This window comes from Myodes glareolus, chromosome 9 (assembly GCF_982192425.1).
Source record: "Myodes glareolus chromosome 9, mMyoGla1.1, whole genome shotgun sequence".
NCBI classification, from domain to species: Eukaryota; Metazoa; Chordata; class Mammalia; order Rodentia; family Cricetidae; genus Myodes; species Myodes glareolus.
This window is the reverse complement of record NC_142034.1, coordinates 98,631,202-98,652,182: the sequence shown is the minus strand read 5'-3', so window position 1 is coordinate 98,652,182 and position 20,981 is coordinate 98,631,202. Positions and strand designations below refer to the sequence as shown.

The 20,981-nt window shown below is 45.1% G+C and overlaps 1 protein-coding gene across 16 annotated transcripts in view; it reads right to left on the bottom strand.

Annotated features, from left to right (window-relative positions):
• The window catches only part of Rbfox1 (RNA binding fox-1 homolog 1), a 1,977,377-nt gene that overhangs the window by 1,386,683 nt on the left and 569,713 nt on the right, over window positions 1–20,981 (bottom strand). The window contains exon 1 of one of the 16 annotated variants that reach the window (XM_085694609.2): window positions 12,872–12,895. The exons of the other annotated variants lie outside the window; for them this stretch is intronic. The gene's annotated coding sequence lies outside the window, so the exon portion shown is untranslated. Of the gene's footprint in view, window positions 1–12,871; window positions 12,896–20,981 lie in introns of those variants that run through there. 16 annotated transcript variants of the gene reach the window in all.

Genomic DNA, 20,981 nt, shown 5'->3' with positions numbered 1-20,981 from the left:
ACAATTACTTAATAAGCAAACAAGAGGCAATCCCAAGGAATCAAAGTTACAGAACCCAACAACCTTAATTTCATTTGAGTACAGGAATGAGTTGGGGGGCGAAATACAAGAAAACAAGAAGTAGATGTCATAGTCACCATAAAACAGGGTCACATGGAAAGAATGATTAATATATTGAATGGAAAGATGAAAATGTGCTGGGAGACTTTTAGTTTCTGCTCTAGGGCATCCAACACGCTCTCCTGACCACAATGAGCACATGCACTCCTGTGTATACTCCAAACAGATTCAAATGTATAACTAATTATACAGTTAAAAAAATAAAGCTTTAAAAGCATCAAGGCGAAGTATCTATGAGATAATTCCATAGGTGCAGAGACCCACAGGGAGGAAGAAGGTTGGCTGAGAACAAGAGTTTTAGGAGGTAAACTAAGTGCCACCAGGAGCTACGTCAGTCACAGAGACCCCTGCCGATGAAAACACTGGCTTCTGCTATTATGGAATTTTAAAGCAATGGGCATGGAATGCAATTTGATGACTCTCTTGAAAGCATCTTTCTGGCTGGCCATGGAGACTGTGTACATGGAACAACCGTATTACGAAATGGTGAAACAATTTCCCAAGGAGAGTGGTGCCTGTCTTCGCACCATGGCCCTGGAAAAGATGAAGGGTGGACAGGGAAGAGTTTCCAGCATTTGGTGAGTATTAGATGTGGGAATGAGGGTTTGTCAGAAATGAGAGGAAGAATAATGGCAAAGAGTCTTCAACAGGATAACATTCACTTCAGTGGCGTTGTACAGAGCCGGGGCAGGGAGAAGCTCTGACATGGTACAGGTTCCACAATCAAACTCCAGCACCACTGCCAACAGGTGTCACAGCTCTTACACGGTCATGAGAAGAGCAGTGTGGACCTGAAACAATAGTGATTCAGAGTTGAATATACCCTTCCTGGCTCTCTGGAGGAGCACTTTTACCTTCTGCAGCCACACCACACCAGGCTCCTATTGTCCTACTGTCTCTCTGTGGGCAACAGGTGGAACCAAAGCACACTCTTGCCAGGACGATAGGGAAATGGGGGAGGAAGCCTTAACCAGAGAGCTCTTGAGAGTTGAGAGTCACGAGAAATTGAGTTGAAGGGTGTGTGCTTTAAGTGCAGTTCTTGATATAAACGTGACATTGCATCATTTGTATGGGAGCTGGGAATGCAGAGGGTGTTAGAGAAGAAGGCAGGCTTATGACCATCCATCAGGTATTAACAACTGGGTACCCAGCAGGGAGCAGATCCTGTGCTGGGCAAGGGAACAGAATCTTCTCTCCTCTTGATCTTCAGTCCTCTGCTGGTCACAACCCTCAAAAGATCCCCAGAGTCAAAGCAAAAATCTTAAGTATTATGTTATGATTTGGATTTCAGACTCCCGGGAGTAGACAAGCTTAATTGCCAGCCAGGCTGTACCAATGGAAGACAGCAGAAACCTCGGCAGACAGAGCATAGGTGTACAAAGCTGGTAACTGAGAGTGTGTACTCGAAAGGTAACCTCTTTCTATCCCTCCTCTTTGTTTCCCAGCTACCATGAGGCCAGCAGCTTTTGCTTTGCCATCGCAGCCCTCCCCTTCAATGTTCTTTGACTCGGAGTCAAAATAACAGGACCAGGCACCAACAGTGTAAACCACAAGGCAAAATGAATCAACTCTCCTTTAAAAAATATTCCTCTCAAGTATTTGTTACAGTAGCAGAAAGTTAGCTACCATAGACAACTGGCCTCGAGAAGCAGAAATCCTGCTGTGACGATGCCTGGTGATGTGGGGTCAAAAGAAACATGAAAAAGGTTGTAGATACAAGCTAGAGAAAGCTGAGAACAAGTGAAGCAATGACTGATGGGTGATTCTAGTGAGATAGACGAGGGTGTGATAGGAATGTAGGTAGTGGAGGCAAAATCCATGAGGTTTCAGATGGGAACGAAGACATCACTAGGGCTTAGTGTCTGCATGGTGCCCGTGCCCAGGGGCTTTGTGCAAGGCTTTGTTGCAATGTTGCAATGTGATAGACTGGTCTATCAGGCAGAGGAAATTTCACGATGGTATATCCAGGTTTTGGCTGGCTAATATTAGTCAAATTTATAGCAAGAATCAAGAGCAAAAAGAAGATCTGAGATTCGCCAAGTATTTTATATAGTCTGAAGAATGAATAGATCTACTTTGGGTTTTGAACAGGTGAGTTTATCAAGCATGGAGCAAGGTAAAGTAAAAGAATACATAGCAAGAAAAAGATAGATAGATAGATAGATAGATAGATAGATAGATAGATAGATAGACAGACAGACAAATGATGGATGAATGGATGGATGGACACATGGGGCATGAATTCAGGGACGGGTAGATAGATGGATTGATGGGTGGATGGTAGGCAGAGAGTAAAACGTTACTGGATGCTCATGCAAAACATCTAGCAGAAACTGACTAGAGTAGCTGAGTCAGCAACTAGTACTCTCTCCATGGCTGAACTTCCCACTTCTCTTTCCTACCATAATCACTTTTATACCATGGAATGCACAATAGTGACCTCTATTGGAAAGGTCTCACCATCCTGCTCTTCTCAAGGACACAGCAATTATACTTTGTGGCTAGTTTGCTATTGCCTTCCTTCCCTATCACAAAGCTTGGGAGCAGTTCATCCCGAGACAAGGGTCCTTGGAAGACATTTAACATAAACATGCTTTTGTCTGAAATGGGAGGAGGAGTCAATTCTGTTTTCGAAGATAGTTTCTCAGTGAGCTCCAACAGCACATGACACTTAGTCAGATAAGATCGCTTAGGATGAAGAAAGCCAGGATGGGGTGTGTTATGCTAGCAAGAGGTATGAGCTTCATCCTTGTGGAGCTGGGGTTGCAGGCAGGTTCCATGCAGGAGTCACAAAGTCATGGAGGTTTCCATCCAAATCTCCAAGAAGTACATCAGGATGTGGGATGGCAAGAGGCGGCACGTCCCTACAAGAGGTCCCTAGGAAGGTGCTATGTGGAGCTTTGAGAGCTAAGGCACAGCTGCAGTAGGGGTGCCATGAGTGTGGCAGACCAGCTAAGGGAGGCCACGTGAGGCGGCAAGCAGAACCAGCCTAAGAGAACCCTATGAGCCGCAACTAGCAATAGCATATGGGTGGGGCTGCTGAAACCTTCGAAGCACATGTCACAGAGAGTGACAGCATTTGCCCTGCTTTGGATTTGTGTTGCTTTTGTACAACTCTTTCTGTAGTCCTTTTAGGATGGGAATTTCAACCCTATACAATAGTATATCTTGCAAATACACATCTTTAAACATATATTACACAGGCTCCTCACAATTAAAGGTTTACCTTGATTTCTCAGGGCACACTTAGATCTTGGAATTTTGAGTAAAGCTGGAACCAAACGTAGTCTAAATATAGTTTTGGGGGAAATGAACCAAATCCATCTTGCATTGTACATTGACATCAGACTTTGGTTACCAGGAATAGAAGAGAACATGGTGATTTAGCTCTGAATAGATTCCCAAAGACAATCCACTAAAGGTTGGGTCTCGGTCAGATGGCACTGGGAGATAGAAACATTGGGTCGCAGGGACTGATTTAAAGGAGGACACTCAGGGTATGTCCCTGGGGATCTAGCCCCTTCCTTTTCCTCTCTATGGTAAGCCATGAGGTACACAACTTTTGTTCTTATTAGCATTCTTTGCCATGACATTCTACTGTGCCACAGACCCAGAATGACAAGGATGAAACCTCCAAGACTATGAGCCAAATAAAGCTGAACCCGTTGCAAGTTAGCTCAGTAACAGGAAGCCGACTGACTCATATAGTGAATGTTTCAAAGAAAAAGGTAAATAATGCCATTACTTTGAGGAGAAATCTTAGTCTTAAAGCCATGTTCCAAGGCACCTCCCTCCCACAGCCCTGTGTCTATACAACAGTATTGAAAATACTACTTACCACAGAGAAAAAAATGTTTTCAAGTAAATACTCAAAAGAAACTCACGTTTTTCTTATCACGACTATAATGCTAAACTCGCAGGATCTGCTCAACAAATATTTCCTTAACAAAACTAACAATGTGAAAGAGAAAGTAAAACCCCCTTCATTTGCTGGAACATTACAGCCAAAATGACAGCAAGTTTCACTGAAAGGTAATCATGTGGAAGTGCTCCAATAAAATTCAAATTGGGGTTTTATATACAATCAAATGAAAGTCTTTATGACTGAACACCCAAGAAGCCTCACAGGCGTGTAGAGACAAGTACGAGGGGACGCGATGATTGCTGACACCGTTGACTAACAAGCTGAACCTCACTGAACTTCTAAACCTTATGCACAGCCATCGGATGCTGTAGTTACACCATATCCAATCTGCTGCCTTCACTGCAATCTGCCCACGTTCGGCAAAGCACTGGCTCAGATGAGCTCAGAGGCATCCCACACTGCTGCATGCGCTGTACTGGGTTCTCTCTGGTGCAAAGCAACTTTTGCAGTGTGTGTGTGTGTGTGTGTGTGTGTGTGTGTGTGTGTGTGTGTGTGTAAGAGGGAGGGGAAAGTGTAAGGCTCCACAGAGGCCAACAAGAGTACCTGGAACTGGAGTCACAGACAGTTGTGAATGGTTGGACAACGAGGCTGGGACCTGAACTCAGGTCTCCTGGAAAAGTAGCCGAGCCTTCAAAGGTAAAGCCCTCTCTCCAGCTCCTGGTGCACAGCAAGTGGGGCAGATGTTACTGTTAGAGGGTGAGTCCATCCTGCCTTCTCTCTGTGAAAGCATTCTAGCACACTGCAGGACGTCTTTCCCCTCTTACCCACATGGTAAGACATTCCTCACAGCGTTGCCATGACGTCTGCCCGCAGAGAGGTCCTATGAGCACGTCTGCCAATCAGTGCACCTCCACCTTCTATCCATAGAACGAGTTTAGAGACTGACAAGGCTCCGAAGTCTACCTCCATGATATAAACGGGGGACTTCTGTAGGAACTGCTGAGGAAAAGTGGGTAGTTTTCTTTTCCCTGAGGCTCGCAAAGATGGCAGGGTACAAGTCTGAGACTGTCAATATCTCTCTTAGTAAAATGCAGCTGATGGTAAATATAACACACAGGGGGCAAATTTACAGAAGCCTATGAGTTAATCAAACCAATATATTAAATTATACAATAAGTAATTATATACAGATTGTATATTATGTGTAAATTATAAGTGCAAATTAAATATATGAATTAACTTAACTTTGTTAGAGTTTCGTTTTGAAATGTCCTCAAAGATTTGGTCCCCAGCCTAGTGAGAGGTGGCGCAGCTTCAGAAGGTGGGGCCTAGCAGAAGGAAGCGAGCTGGGAGGAGCTCGGAGGGTACAGCATGTGCTGGGCAAGTGTAGGGAACCTGGGTCCTCAGAACCACAGACACCTGTCGAGGTAGTCTATGTCTGTAGCCCTGGTGCTCCCACAGTGAGATGGAAGACAGAGACAGGAGAATCACCAGAGTTTCCTGGGCTAGCCAAGCTAGAGCCCACAGCAGCAACTAACAAGAAGAGAGAACCTGTTTCAAAGACAACAGAAGGCATGGTCTAGCATCCAAGGTCATCTTCTGATCTCTCCACACAGGAACACATACACTGGAACACACAGGAACAGACACACACGAACACACATAGACACACACACACAGGAACTCATATTTACAGGAACACATACACAGGAACAACATAGGAACATACACACACAGAAACACACATACAAGAACACACACATACAGGAATTCATAGGAACATACACACATTTGCACAAGAACACACACAGGAACATATACACACACACAAGAGAACACCTACAGTAACACACATACACAGGAAATCACACATACAGGAATATAGACATAGGAATACACACACCGTAATATACACATAGGAAAACACACAAGAATATACACACAGTAATATATACACATAGAAACACACAAACATACGCATACATACACACGGGAACGCCACACACAGGAGCACACACAACATACTAAATTGGAATTAAATAAATAGATGGAAGTAAAATCACCCTGGAGTGCACCCTTGAAGACAATATTAAGGTCCTGCCCTCTCCATCCCTCACTCCTCTCCCACCCCTGGATCTGTCCCCTCCCCTTTTCTGCTGGTCATAAGATAGGCAGCTTTACTCCAACACACTTTTCTCTCTCATAGTGGACCCAAAACACCAACATCAAGTCACCATAGATTGAAACCTCTAAAACCACAGCTCACAAGAAACCCTTCCTCCTGACTTTTCTCAGATATTGGTCACAGCATTGGAAAACTGATGAACACAAACCACTCAGGTACAGGCCACTTGCATTTGGGTAGCCAAAACGAGAAGTAAGAGGGCACAAAGAGAACAAAGATTCCAGGCCAAGGAGGATTTGCTGTCAATCATCAAAGCAAAAATACAGAATGCCCAGCTAGTTTTGAATTTCGGAGAGAAAATAAAATATTAACATCACTAAACTTGCAGAGAATGTTTGGACCATACTGACATTGATTAAATATTAATTGAATTTGAGTTTGTAGATTTAGCTCAGTGATAGAGCACCTGTCTAGCAAGCTTAAGGCACTAGGATCAGTCCTTAGCTCAGAAAAAAAAAAATAAACTGAATTTAACTCAGTGTTTTTCTAAATTTAATCTGATAATCCTCTGGCCAGAGAAGAAGCAGCCTGGCTTTCTGAAGCCAGCTTAGCCGCAGTTTGTTGTTTACCGTGAAGTAGGAGCCATCCATCATGTTACCCTCACATTGCACCCCACAAAAGAGAGAAGCTACTGTGGTACACGCCTTTAATTCCAGCACTTGGGATGCAAAGATAGGTGGATCTCTGTGAGTTCGAGGCCAGCCTGGTCTACAGAGTGAGCTCCAGGACAGACACAGCAGTCACAGAGAAACCCTGTCTTGAGAAATGAGAGGGAGGGAGGGAGGGAAAGAGGGAAGGAGGGAGGGAGGGAGAGAGAGAGAGAGAGAGAGAGAGAGAGAAATATACTGGCAGAGTTCCTTCCCTGGGGATGTGCCCAGCACCTGCCTCTCCTCATAATGCCCTAATCACAAACCAAATTCTACCATACTTCACTCTGGGTGTCTCAGTTGCTTTTCTATCACTATGACAAACACAAAAACTTAAAAAGAAAGTGCTTGTTGAGCTTGTGATTTCATTGAGTTAGAGTCCATCATGACTGAAGCATGGTATAGTGGCAGGAATAGCTGAGAGTTCACATCTTGATTTGCAAGTAAGAGGCAGAAAAAGCACACTGGGCATGGCAGGGGGCTTTTCAGATGTCAAAGCCCACCCCCAGTGGCACACCTCCTAATCCTTCCCAAACAGTTCCAACTGCTGGAGACCAAATATTTAAAGATACATGCCTATGAGGGCCATTCTTGCTCAAACCACCACACTGAGGAACGCATGACTCTCTTGAGCTTTCTTACAGACATGGGCGAGAAGTTACTGTCAGAAGCATGGATAATCCCTAAAGCAGCTTCACTGGGAAGTTTTCAACAAGCATGAAAAATGGCTTCCCTCACAGCCCATGTTCCCACATAATGAGTTATGAAGCCCCTTCTGCTAGTCTTTCCATCCTACATATTCTAGTCAATCCAGATACCATGAGACCAGTGCAATTTGGGGAGAATTGCACACAAATGGCTAGGACGCATAGCTAAAAGACAAAGAGAGGGTCCAATGACCCTCCTCACCACTTCTTTCTCTGAGTGACAGGCCCAATCGTGATGGGATCTCATAAGCAGGCCCAGCTGATCTCAGGAAGATAGTGGCAGTCCAGCTTCCAAGATAGTGTCATGTAACAAGAACACAAATAAGCAAAATCAATATCAAATATGTCTGAGTCCCCACAAGAAAAGTGTTCTGACTCCTCTCACAGTCCTGCTGACTTTTTCCCCCACTGCCTTTCACACACACCGCTTGTGATGAAGCAGCCGGGAAAGGCAGACAATAAGCCTTCACTTTCTGTCTTAAGATCACGGAATCTCTTAGAGGAGCCCTCAGCACAACCCTCACACCCCAAAGGGAGACCAATCTCCACCGTAGGAATATCATTACTGTGGAAACGTCTCGGGAATGACACACATGGTAAGACTGTAGAAGGCTCCTGGATTCCAGTTAAGAAAGTGTCCTACTCATGGTATGTCAGGTAGAGAAGACTGGCCATGCTTTAGGCAAGTCGCAGTATTCAAACCCCTGTGTTCTAAGAGATGGCCAAAGCACCTATTAGGTAAAACATAAAGGAATATAGTTCTGAAAGGTGTTCCAGAAACTTGGGGCTGAGGATGAAGCTCAGTTGGTGGGGTGGTTGCCTAACATGTACAAGGCTCTGAGCTGGGTACCCAGCATAGCACCAAATCAATTCTGGGGAGGACTGAGGAGGATCAGAAATTTAGCCTCAGCCTTTGCTACATGACAAGTTCAAGGCTACTTGGGATACATGACACTCTGCCCCAAAGAACAAAAAACTTGAGAAAGATTAAGCAAACACTACAAGCAACTAAGGAATGTTGAGAGTAGGAGACAATCTTTTCCAGGGAAGAGAACACAAATTGGTTTTCCAATACCAATGATCAACCTTGAAACTATTCTTAAGTAACATTATACAGACTGAACAGGTTATATTTAGGAATATATATGTGTGTACATATATGCATGTAATAAGAATTCGTTTTAAATAAAAAGGATGCCGTGAATCTGAAAGAGAGCAAGAAGGAATATAAGGAATATATTGGAGAGTTCGGAGGGAGAAAGGGGAAGGCAGAAATGGCCTAATTACATTAGCCTCAAGAATAAAAGAAAAAGTTTTAATCTTTTAATTAAAACTTTAATTTGATATTCTAGGAAATTAAATGAGACAATGAAATGATCCTTATTAAAGACAGAGCTGGACCTGAACCCATCCTTGACTCTATGACCACAGTCTCCCCCCGTCTTGTTGTAAAACCACAAACAGAGCCTCTAATTTGTGAATAGAGGAGGATGGGGTGACCCATGCTAGTCGGGCATTACTCAGGAAGGTAGCCATATGGGACATCTGCAGCATCAGCTGCTAGCATCGTCTTGAGATGCTTATCCAGAGAAATAATGGAACTGTCTAGTGAAAAACAAGATGGAAATGCTCGATGAAATGTTAAAAACTAGCAGGCTCCAAAGAAAGGCTGGTATCCTTGATTCTGATGGGATGACTTCACTCCTAGACACCTGGCACCTTCCACAGAGACTTCAGAGGGAGCTCTCAGAGTCTGCATCTGGATCCTGGGACATGAAGTCAGTCAGCGGGAAACACCTCTGCTGTGGTTTGCTTTAGGAGCCTGAAGTCATTTCACAAAGGCCGTAGAGCAGCTGGCAGATAGCAATGCCTTCTGGCCACTACGAGTTTGGGACATTTCTTAACCAGTAAGTTAGAGAAGAGACACTTCTCCCCACGACCAACTCCTTGAAGTGGTTTATTTATGCACATGGAGGTGGAGAGAGCTACCCTTTGAATCAGAAAACTGACGAGGTGTATCCCTGGGTTTCCCTTCACAGGGGCTGGCCCCCTTGTCGCATTCCTGAATGTGTGATCCAGATCACCAGTATAAAGGCCCCTAATTGCCCAGAAGCTATATTGGCACAATGGTCTTTCATTATAAAACCACCATTCTGCGTCTTAGCTTGCTACAGCTTATCTCTCAGAGGCACCAGAAGGATGTAGGGTGGACCACAGGGGCCAAGGTAAGCCTTAGACAAGACACACTTTTAGACATACAGACCTCCATGTACAAAAAGCTAGTCCCATTGCAGTATTTACCTCCCAGACACCCAGAAATCCCTGAAAGAGCAATTAGCTAATATTTTTTTTTGCTTGGCCCTGCAACACATCTCTTCCTTGACCTTTGTATTGACCTCCTTAGATCCACTCCTTCCAATTCTAGCATCAGCACCAGATTCCCAGCCAGGGTAAAGAGCAGCCAAAGATGGTGTCTACGAACATTTGACTGGAACAGGCAGTAAGGCTGCCTACACAAGCATGAGGAACTGAGTTCAGATACACAGCTAAAATCCTAGTGCTGGGAAGTGTGAGACAATAGGATCTCTGAGACTCACGGACCAGCCAGACTAGCAGAAATAATGAGGCCCTGTGTCAAAAAGTAAGACTGAGAGATACCTAATATAAACCTCTTGGCCTCCACATACAGGTACACACATGTGTGTCCACTCATATATACAAGCATGTATGTGCACACACATAAGAATACATACATACATACACAATCATGCACCACACACACCACACACACACACACACACACACACCTCTAACACACAAAACTAGTAGATTCACTCAAGAGTCTTGTGTTCATTGTCCCTAGTTCCCATTTGCCTTCTTTCTACTTTCCACTGAAGACATGACAGAAAATAAAAACTCCATCTGTGCCATGAGAGGCCGAGCATTGATTATTCAGATACAATATCCCACAAGCTGTGAGTTGGCCCAGTAGTTCTCCTGGTGACTCAGTATGTCAGCCCTAGCCTGTAATTACCATCACTGTCATCAATCATTAATGACCTTTGTCGTCATCGTCTCAGTGACCTTTAACAAAAAGATGAGCAAGTTGAGGATGAGGGTAAAGATGTCACAAGTTTAATCAAGGTCAGCTTCAGTGAAAGACCCAGGGACACCTTGACCTCATAATCCATACTATCACCAGGACCCTATGGTCACTATGTCACTACAGCAATGGACCTCTCCTGATTTTGAACACACAGTCTCTTGCTTATATGTATCTGTGTATGTGTATATACATCCAGGTGCCTTCAGAGGACAAGAGAGGGCAGCATATCCCTAAAGCTGGAGCTCCAGACTGTTGCAAGCCATCTGCTATGGTGCTAGGAAACAAACCAACATCTTCTGCAAATACACCAAACTGCCTTAACCTCTGAGTCATATCTCCAGCCTCCAATTAGTATCCCTATCTTATGAAAGAAGTACAAATCCCATAAACCAAGCAGAAGGATTGTCCTGGAACAGTCCACGAAAAGGAAGGCATTGAATTGTGTGTGTGTGTGTGTGTGTGTGTGTGTGTGTGTGTGTGTGTGTGTGTTCAATTTCACATGTAGGAACACATGTGGGTATAGATACACAGACACACGTGTCCATGTGGAGGCCAGACAGAAACCTTGGTTGGTACTTCTCAGGCATCATCAACCCTTTTCACAGAGACAGAGTCTATCATTTGTCTGGAAATTAGCAAGAAAGCTAGGCTGACTAATCAGGAAATCTCAGAGATCCAGCTGTCTCCGCCTCCCGGGAGGGACTACAAATGTGTATCCATCACACCTGGCTTTTTAAACATGGCTTCTGGGGATTAAACTTGGCTCCCTATGATTGCAGAGCAAGTACGTTCCAAGTCAAGCCTCCCCTCCAGCCCTTTGGAGGGGCTCTGTGTCTTAACCTAACCCTTGGCTTGCATTCAACGTCGTTTTCTCGTTCTTCAAGAAAGTCCTCCCCGGGGACTCCATCCACCTTGTGTTCTCCTGGGAGCACATGGTCTACCTCCATGAGCTATGTCCTGTGGGCCATGTGAGGAGGGCCATCTGTGTGTCACATGTGATTTGAAGGCAGGGAAGCCAGAACCACCAAACACTGTCCAGCAATTTTCAATCAAGTATTTGCGGCAGTGTTTCCAGGGTAATTAGATTCATGGCCTGCCACAGGGAACGATTTCTCCTAACTTATCTGGACTACAGACACAAGCATAAACACTCCAGTGGGGCCCCTAAATCCTGACCCAAACTTGAGCTGAGCTGACTTTCATCTCGTGCAAGGAGTTTCTTTCTGAATTATGGCAGCTTTCTTGCTTCTAGCTTGAAGTAAACAGGCCTCTGGGAGTCGCAACATCCGCTTATGACTTTCAGATGCAGATCTACATGAGGAAAATAGCAGCTAGCATGAGAGAGAGAGAGAGAGAGAGAGAGAGAGAGAGAGAGAGAGAGAGAATATGCAGGCGGACATGAGCACACAATGAGAGCATGCGTGCATAGGAGGGAGGGTGAGAGGTGGGAGGAATAGATGATAAGAGACAGGGAAATTATGAAAATTGGAGGAAAATAGATGGGACTGGAATATATTATAATGAATGAGGTAACCCAGGTTTGGAAAGACAAATACAGAATATTCTCTTTCTTCTATGTGGATCTTAGTTTCTAATGTGTGTCCCTGCAACTCGTGTGTGTGTGTGTGTGTGTGTGTGTGCATGCGTGTGTGTGTGAGTGTGTGTGTGTGTGTGTGTGTGTGTATACAAACCAGGAAACTATAAAGAGGCCCATAAGAGGAGAAAACTGAGGCTTTGGAAGGGAAGGGGTAGGTTGGTAACAGAACACTCAGGATATCAAAGTGGAAGGAGAAATGATGGAGATGGGCAGGTTTATGCAGGATGGGAAACAAGGAGATTGAGGAGAGAGGGCAGGGATCAAACCAAACCACGTCTGTAAACAAAGTAAAACTTCTCTAGAAAGGAGAGACAAGTAAACTGCTCCCGGCTGCTCACCGGTGTAAGTTAATTATCAAAGCCTCCGTTAATTACGTTACTCCACCGGATTGGCTCGGACAATAGGACACCAGCATCTATTTTACATTTTTATATGACACATGATTTTATTAGCATGTTCCGTCAGCTCTGTTAGAAACCTGCATCTTCAAAGGACCCTCGCCACCCAACGGGGTAATAAAGGAAAAACCACAATGGATATTATAAATTTAAATAAAGTTGGGGAAGTGTGAAAATTATTTAGAAACCCTCGGAATGGCTCCTCACATGCAAGAGAGGTTCATTAGCATACAGACATTCAACCACCTAAATCAAACCTTTCTCCCGCTTTTCAAGGAAGCAACTGCTGCTCCATCTTAAGCTCCTTGAGGGTTCTGGGAAGGAGGTCAGCTGGGTTGCGGCAGGAGCACAAAGGATGAGGCTGCTGGGTGAGCCCCTCCCTGCCACACACCCCCCCTCAGCAAAGTCAGAGGAACAGGCGAGCCCTGGCAAATGAGCACACACGCCTCTACTTCCCACCCACTCCGTGTTTTCCCCGGCTCACAGCAGAACCTCCCCTCTTCCAACAACTCCTCTATTTCAGGAGGAAAATCATTTGGACCCTGAGCTATTATGTGAAGAAGACAGAAAGTTACACAAAGACCAGGGAATGGGGGGTGACGATGCAATTCTGCGCAGCAAATGGCTTCCAGGTCTCTGAAGGATGGGGACCCACTTAATCTGCCTTGTAGCTTGCAGGAAGAGCACAGAGAAGAAGGAAACTCACGAGTAAGAAGCCACAGCTGGGCCGAAGAGGCAGCTTGACTGGCAAACAACTGCTTCCCAACATGAGGAGCAGGTTTTGATCCTCAGCACGGATGTAAAAGACTGCACTTGGTGATACACGCTTATAGGTCAGCTTTGGGGAGTCTGAGACAGGTGAATCCTGGGGCTCAGTGGCCAGGGTGAGGGACAGGTATCAGCCCAGTAAACCCAAGACTAAGTTATCAGCACAACTGAGGTTTGTTTTCCCCAGAGGGACAAAGGGCAGAGAATAAGAGACAAAGAGAGGAGATAAGAAGAAGGGAGAAGGGAGAGGAGACAGAAATATTTGTCCCAGAGCGAGCACAAAGGACTGCCTCTGGACAGAGAGGAAGCAGACATGGCCCACAGACAAAATAACTGTTTGTAAAGGGAAAGGGGCAATGTCATGTTAGGATGAGGTGTTTAATTTTAATTGGACATGTTAATTAGCTGAGCCAAAGGGGGCTTTTGATCGCTGGACTTCAACACTTTGATAGGTGGACCTTGCTAGTCAGCCTCCGAAGGAGAAGTAGTCAAAATAAGGGAACAGACCTTGGTGGTTAGATTTAGGGATGCAATCTAATGGTTTTTAGCAAGACAGAGGAAATGGAGAATGCAAGGCCCACCAGAGCCTTGTTTGCCATGCCTGGGCTGGCTAGAGTCCCTTCCACCAGTCTACTATACTGGAGAGGCGCTGGGCTGATGAGCTGTCTCCAAGGACAAGTAAATAACATCCTGAGAAGTGCTATCTACAGGGTTAATCTGCAGCCTACACACACACACACACATGTACACAGACACACACACACACAAAAGAAACCAACATCTCAACTTCTGTACCCTATGTTCACATCCTATTTGTAGACATCATAGGAGATCCTTCTGTCTGTGCCTTTCCTGGGGAATACGACCACCATTTAAGGGAAGAAGGAGCCTGAGTGAGCTCGAAGGAACATGGAGAGACCAAGAAAAGAATGCAAGAATGAAAATTCAGCTGCATCTCAAGTCAAAGCTCGTGGAGAATATCCAGGTGCAGAAAAGCAAAGCCCACCCCACAAAAGGATCACTTGAGGATTGGTTCACTGTGTGCTAAACATGGGGCTGCCTGCTAAGGACAGAGCAGTAAACGTGAGCCAGCTCCCTGCTCGCAGTGAACACTGTCTAGTGGTGTACCTCGAGACAGGGGAAAGATAATAAACACCTTAAGAGAATTTTAGGTGGATGTGTTATGTCATGCACAAAACAGAAGTATGGTAGAGAATAAAGAGAAAGAGGTTGCACCCTCCTTAAAGGAGCCAGAAGCCACAGCGGGGAAGCAGAAGAAATATCGTCAAGGAACCCTCTTATTTTTATTTTTATAGAAAAGGGAAAGTTCTAGAAGCTAAGGTCACAGCCATGCCTGGGCAGTGTTTACCTGTGCCTTGAGATTCCTACAATTTTAAGTTCCTCCTAGGTCTCTCTGCCAGCCCTTCCAGAGTAGGCCAGTGGCGTTCTCACCCCGCAGCATGCTGCAGTATCTGGAACGCCTTCCTGGTGGGGTAATAACCCTGGAAACCCACATGCCCTCCAACATCCGTGCAGCTATCACACCCCATTTGCTATGACAGTAATCAGACCTCCCAACCAAGCTCTGCCCACCACAGCACACAGGGCAGAGAGCTGAGCTCACTTATCAGACACGGGGAATGTTCGCATGTAGCTGCAGCTGTGGATGTGAATGCCAGGAACTCATCAGGGTTTGATGTATTTCTTTATCTCCACCTGCATCACAGCCACTGCTCAAGAAATCTTTTGTTCGGTGCACATAATCAGGACGTAATTTGTATCGCAATTTTCATCTGGAAAACTGCTTTCATGAAGATTCTCATTTCAACAGGCTATTAGGCCATCCGTGTTCTCCAAATACTCTCTACCCCAGCATTGCTCAGGAGCAAGTATGAGGGCCTTCTACCATCTTAAAGGTAACATAAGAAAGGGAGTAAAAAAAGAGTATCAGTGCTCTCAGCTCCGCCCAACAGACAGGAGCACGAGCCACACACAGTTGATCAAATGCGGAGAAGAAAGAACAAATGGGGCTTTCTCACTGAAGGGACGTTACCAAGCGCCTCACACAAAGCTCCTCAAATCAGTAGAGCTGCACGATTTTAGAGGCCAATGCAAAGTGAAGATGCAGGATCCACTATTAGAAGATGGTTTAACAAGTCCATTTAAAGCATCAAGCCAAGCTGACATCATTCTAAGAACAGAGATGTGGCAACCTCACTGGGCATCCCCAGTAAGCTGCACTCTTACTGTTTTACCCAGGAAGGAAGGTTGTGTAATTTACCCAAGGACAATTGGCTAATAAAGGATGCAACAGACCTTGAAGTCCAGAATTCTGCCCCATCTATCCAATGACCATAGGAGGACACGCGCGCACGCGCGCACACACACACACACACACACTTAATTGATTTCACTCTGAAAATTATAGAGACTCCCCAAAGCACCTAACAAAATGAGAAGCCTTAATGACTTCATGCCCTTTAGAACTGCTAAGTATTTGTTTGCATTTCATTAAATTTGCAAAGTAAAACTTGATTTAAAATTCCAAGGCCCCATTTCAATGATCAGCGTTTGAGGCTCCAAGGAAATGGTTGGAACAAATGAAGGGTAGAAGGTCCCTTTCCTTTTACTTTACTTTGTGAGCCTTGGAATTTTTTAATGAAAAATTTCATGGCACATGAATCATTGCTTGGAGTGGGGGGAGCTTAATCCTGATTGTGTTACTGAATTCTGAAACGACTTCATATCCATGGAAGAACTCTGAATACCAATGGATACCATCTCATTTCAACCCTTGTAGATTCAATTGATAGGCAGTCTCTCTCTATTAGATAAACCGAGGCATGCCAAGCACCCTTCACTCCACTGAGCTCCAGCTTTCTCCCGCTCTATCTTCTCTTCTAACGGTGCAGCTCTGGTTCTATTAGCAGAATTTTTCACAACACTGTCACTTGATGAGGAATTTATTCAGAAGGCCACCATGTGCACAGTTTCTATTCAAGCACGGGACTCTTTTTGACCCTAATCACATAGGCAACTCTTAACTTTAGGACAAATATATCTAGGATAAGAAGAAGAGATATCTCAGTGGATAAAGTACATGTCTGTAACACCCGCCCCCTCCAATACCAGTACTTGGGGAAAGGGGCAGAGGGGCTCATTGACCATCCAGTCTACTAGGAGACTCCAATTCCATGAGTTCCAGCTCAGAGAGAGGTCCTATCTTACAAATTAAATACAGAAACATAGCCTGACATCTGTCTCTGGTTTTCACAGGTGTAAACAGGTGAGTGAACTCATACATAAACATGCATATATCATACATACACGTATATACATGCACACAAAGACCGAAACATTTGCATGATAACTCACAGGTGTAATGCCAGTTCTAGAGTGGTTGAGGCAGGAGAATTGTCAGCATGGGATATAGAGTGAAAAACTGTCTCAAATTACGCAAACACACACACACACACACACACACACACACACACACACAGAGTGAGGTGGTAATATTTGAGCTGAGACCGGAAGAACCGTGAGACTTCCATGTAAACAGTTAAGATGCAGTGTTCCAAAGGCTTGGGGAGAACAAAACTGAAGACTCAAACAATTTTGGTGAGCTTGAGTAATGGGCAGAGAGTCTAACACAGAGGTACACCTGTCAACTTTCTGTGGCTGTGACGAAACACCTGAAGGCAAATCAACCTGAAGGAGGAAATCCGCACTTTAGCGCACACATCAGAACCACGAGTTCCCTGGGCTAACCCCACTGCTTTTGGGGTTCTGCGGGAAAACATGAAGGTAAGAAGAGAATGGCGAGTCAGATGCTCACCTGTGGCGGCCAGGAAGTAAGGGGAGAGGAGCGCACACTCAGTGGGTCTGAAGCAGCAGATGTCCTCCAAAGACACCTTCTCTCTGACCTAGATCTCCAGCACCTAAGAGCTTGTTCAGTCATAACTCTCTGGGAGATTCATCATCTGTGGTTAGTGCCTTTGTTATCAAAGCCTTCAATGATGCCACCAACTAGTAACCCAGCCTTCAACACGTGAGCATTTGAAACACTGCCTACCCAAAGCACAACAGAGAACAAGAAAGCCTCCCTAGCAGGAGGGTAATTTAGAGATTCAGTGTTGGTTGAGCAGGATGATCACCTTTGGGGACAGCTGCAGGAGATGCAGAAGAAACAGATCCAGGAGAAGCTGGAAGTGATAGACCAACTGGAAGATGGGTACAGGAGTCCCTAAACAGTAAGACTGAGAGGCAGACCGGGATGGGTAAACAAAATCATAACAATGCCTAGGTGGTAGCCCCAGCAATCTGATGGTGTTGCCACTTGATGGAGATGAGATGTGGGATTCATACATGTAGCAGAAGACACTCTCTCTATAGACCCCACTGCTTTTTTATTTATCTTAAACCTGGCTCCAACTTAAAGATCATTCCATTCTCAACTTTCTGGTCAATGTCCTTTCTCAGTTGATTGTTTGGTGATTTTAAAGTAGTTTTTTTTTCATTTGTAAGTGTAAAAGTGTTTACGTGTGTTCATGTGTGTACAAATGTGTAGAGACCAAAGGACAACCGCACTGCTGTTCCTCTGGTACCGTCAACCTTGTTTCATGAGACCGGCTCTCTAATTTTGCCTGGAGATCACCCGGTAGGTTGAACCAAGTAGGCTGCTCAATGAGCTCTGGGGATCCAGCTGTATCTACTGCCCCAGTACTGGGATTACCAACATGTATCATTGTGTCTGGCTTTTATCAAGTGGGTTTTGGAGACTGAGCTCAATTCCTATGTCTTGCAAGGCAAGTACTTCTCTGAGTTATCTCCCGAGCCGCTTGGGTGTGGTGGTTGTTGTTGCTGATTTCTGGGGCTTCTTGGAGTTAGCATATGCACACATGGCCACAGTTGGAACACACACACACACACACACACACACAGAGAGAGAGAGAGAGAGAGAGAGAGAGAGAGTGTTAGAATGCTTATGTGCTGCCCCATGAATATTTCTGTACGACTCTGTACACAGAAAGTATAAATTTCTGACTTAGCTTAATCCACATCCCTATATGGGCTATCCTGCATGACTCTGGAACAGGGAGGAAGACAGCCAGTATTTATTAATTCAAAAATTCAGCCCCACACATGCCCCACACAGGGTCAAGAGCTTGCTCCTGATGGGGATTTAGTAACTATCCCTTCTTGTCACATGGGTGAAAAGAAGAGGTGGGAAGGTGCTTCCAACTCTCTCTCTCTCTGTCTCTCTGTCTCTCTCTCTCTCTCTCTCTCTCACTGTGTGTGTGTGTGTGTGTGTGTGTGTGTGTGTGTGCGCGCGCGCGCGCATGAGGGTTGAGGGTGCATCCACATGCATACACAAGCTTATGTAGAGGCCAGAGGTCAAAATCAGAGCATCTCTTTCTCTCCACATGATGTTTAGAGATAGGGTCTCTCACTATACCCAGAACTCACTAATGCAACTAGACCAGCTGATCTGTGAGCTCCAAGGATCCTCCTGTCTCTGTACTTCCAGCTTTGGAGTTGAAGAGATGCACAGCCCTATCCAGGTTTTCACGGGGATCAGAACTCAGATCTCATGCTTGTACAACAAGGACTCTGTCCACTCAGCCACCTTTCCAGCTCCTAATTCTCGTACCATAGCTGCGGCACATCATGGTCCTTCAGAAAGCCAATTAGATCAATTCTGTCAGGTGGCCTTGAACTATCGTCTTACCTTGAAGCCGGCTGCAGACCAATACATACCTCTGGTCACAGAGGATACCCCAGGAGAGAGTAAATAGCCAAATGAGTGCAAATTCATCCTCAGTCAGGTGAAAAACAAATCAAAATGCCTACCCCAGGAGTGTGAAGCTTGTCAGAGCCACACACAAAGTGCAACAATGTCATTAATTATTTTAAAAATTACAAAACCAGCTTGCAAAGTGTTATTGCCTATTTGTAATTCTATTACTGTGTCCCCCCTGAGGTTTGAAACAACAGATGTATGTCAGCAACCTTGACAACGGGCAAGGCACAAGAGGCTCCAGTTTTCAGGTGAAATAAAGACACTTGGGTTCTTTGAGAAGGATCCCGACTTGCTTAAACCTAAGCCAAGCATTGTGGGTAATATACACTATGCTATATAAAACTCAAGACCTTCTCTCCCTGGTTCACAGCTACGGTGCCCTGTACTGCTCTTGATTCCTCCAAAGGGGAATTCATTTGCCAGAGCATTATAGTCTTTGTTCCCGCAGGCAATAGACCCAGTAGGGGCCACAGACCGAGGGAGGCCAAACTCTATATCCTACCAGAAGGAACTACTCAGTTTGTTCTAATAAAATATGTGAAGTCAAACGTCAAGCATCCAAAACATCTATCTGAGCTGTTAGAAATTATGGGGCTGTTGTTCAGGGGACTGTGTATAATGGAATATCCATCAAGGCCAAACAGAGGTACCTCTCTGTCCCTCTCCCTACAACCAAAGCCGACAACAGGCTTTCTCGACCACACGGTGATGTGGAGCTGGGGATCTGACTTGAGCCATGACACATGTCACCTCCCTAGGCTGCAGACGCATTAACAAGAAATTACATGGAATTCTATCAGAAAATTGAAAATCCAATGAGTGTCTCACTTTGTCTCCATAATTCCTCAGTGCTGTTCCAATCTCCCGCAAATTACAAGCCATTTATAGCTCTGGAGCCTGCTGCAAGACAGGAGGTTTTCATTATGTTTTTAATAGGTGTGTTGGGAGATTTCCTATTAAAACATACGTGCGGGAGAGTAATTTGGTGGAACTCTGAATTGAAAGAAATCTTCAGGCATTCACCAAAATAGTACCCCCCCCTGTTTTTTTACTAATTGTAATGAGTGTGTTCATTTCCAGGTATGGATAAGATACCAAAAGAAGCAACTTTAACACAAGACTTCAGACAGAAACTAGAACTGCCTAAGTATGATGCCACATGTCCAGTGTGTGACTTTTTAATGACTGTCACCAGTAGGGGCTCTTTTGAGCCACCCTACAGAAGGTGTGGCGGGTAATACTGACTGTCAAATGGACAGTCTCTAGACTTGCCAAAGAGCCAAGTCTTCTGGGCTATCTGTAACAGATTATCCGGATAGGGTTAAGTGAGGTGGGACAATCCATCCTAAAGGTGGGCAGCACTATTCATGGCCTGAGGGGCCACGATGCATAAGAATGCATCAATTCTTCACTGGGGCTCTAGAACCCCACAGTGTTCCCATGAGCCTCCCTCTTTCCTACTGAGGGAACTGTTGCAATCTCTATGAGAACAACTACACAACGGGGATCCCTGCAGCCTAAGCACCCCCAAAACACCACCTGCAAAGACACCTTCATGTGGCATAAGAGTCGTCTAATTTTTATTGGCAGCATGCAAGATGCGTGCACGATTGCAGCAATCAGCCTAAGAATAAAAATCAGAGTGGGCTGTGCCTGTGCTGAGTGGACTTTGGCTAAAACTCAAGAGGCTCCATCTCAAGAGCGGAAGGAAGAGGCATGAGTCTACAGAGCCATTTTCTTCCACAAACAAGAGCAGCCTTCGCTGTTAGCACTGGAATCAGTCCCTGC